Source organism: Fragaria vesca, linkage group LG1, assembly GCF_000184155.1.
Source record: "Fragaria vesca subsp. vesca linkage group LG1, FraVesHawaii_1.0, whole genome shotgun sequence".
Taxonomy (NCBI): Eukaryota; Viridiplantae; Streptophyta; class Magnoliopsida; order Rosales; family Rosaceae; genus Fragaria; species Fragaria vesca.
Window position 1 is genome coordinate 12767265 of NC_020491.1, and position 1194 is coordinate 12768458.

General features: G+C 39.9%; 1 non-coding gene across 1 annotated transcript in view; it reads right to left on the reverse strand.

Moving 5' to 3' along the window:
• Positions 1-837, reverse strand: part of LOC101305003 — a 15975-nt gene extending 15138 nt beyond the window's left edge. Inside the window, exon 1 of the transcript XR_183733.1 lies at positions 23-837. This is a non-coding gene — a transcript (uncharacterized LOC101305003). The remainder of the gene's footprint in view (positions 1-22) is intronic.
• Between the last annotated feature and the right edge of the window lie 357 nt (positions 838-1194).

Here is a 1194-nt window from a genome sequence, read left to right on the forward strand (position 1 = left end):
TGTAGTCCTCTATAGATTCAACATTTTCTTCTGCTGCTTCTTTTTATTTTTTGCATTTAGCTTCAATAATCCATGATTCATAGATTCCTATCAATTCTTTCTCTTTCTCTCTTTTCCTATTCTCTTTCTTCTCTGTAACGTTTGTTCCTCTGTGTGATATCTCTGATCGCGCCTATGTGTGATTCTCTTTTCGATTCTAATTTGTTAAGAAACTCCGATCGTGCCTCCATTAGTGGCGGTCGGCTCTGAAATTGGCAACAAACGAAGGAGAGCATCAACCCCCGTCACTCAATCACTCACTAATGATAACAACCAAATCTGCCTCAATTCAATTCAAACTCCATGGCCACAAAGCTTCTAATCTCACCACCCTCCTCTTCTCTCTCACAACCCACCACCATGTTCTCCTTACATTCCAACTTAACCAGACCTAGACAAATCTCAGTCTCGAACCTTCTGTTCCAACAGACCTCAAAACGGTTCGTTTTCTCCAAGAGAATGGTGCATGGTCAAAGCTTGTGTGAATGTAGAAGAGAAGAACATTTAAGAATTTTCTGGAAGTGAGTGGGGGAAGATCTCTTCTATGCTGTTTGATATGGATGGAGTGCCCTGCAATAGTGAAGAGCCTTCTAGAAGAGCCCTTACTCCCACTACAACAAAATTGCTGGCGATTGGAGAGCAAGCAACAACCCCTTACTGCTACCAGGTCTGCTCATAATTTATCATCCATAAACATATATTATGGTCTAAAATCAACCCAGAAAATCCAAACCGCAAGTCCACCACCGTGACCAGTGCTCTCGGTGGTGACCGAAATCAGTCGAAATGATAACTATTTCAAATTTAATCAAAATCAAGAACCACGTATACCATTGTGTAGAACGTGAAAATCAAATTCCATACAACATGCATTGCAAAAAAGAAAAATAAATGGCCGGAGCCGCCAAAAACACACAAAATTTGTCAGCTTCGTTTCTCATCTACACCCATTTACTGAACCAACTGAGGTTATGCAACAATAGCAACACTAGTTAGTTTGGAGGACTGAAGCAACTGTGAAAGAAAAGAGTGATTGTGTGGTGTTTGAATTGATTCAACCTGGGTTTTCGTTTTATGGTTTTTTTGAAATTTAAACCTGGGGTTGAAATGAATCATACTATCGATTGAGGAAAAATTAAGGTTGGGGATTATAGC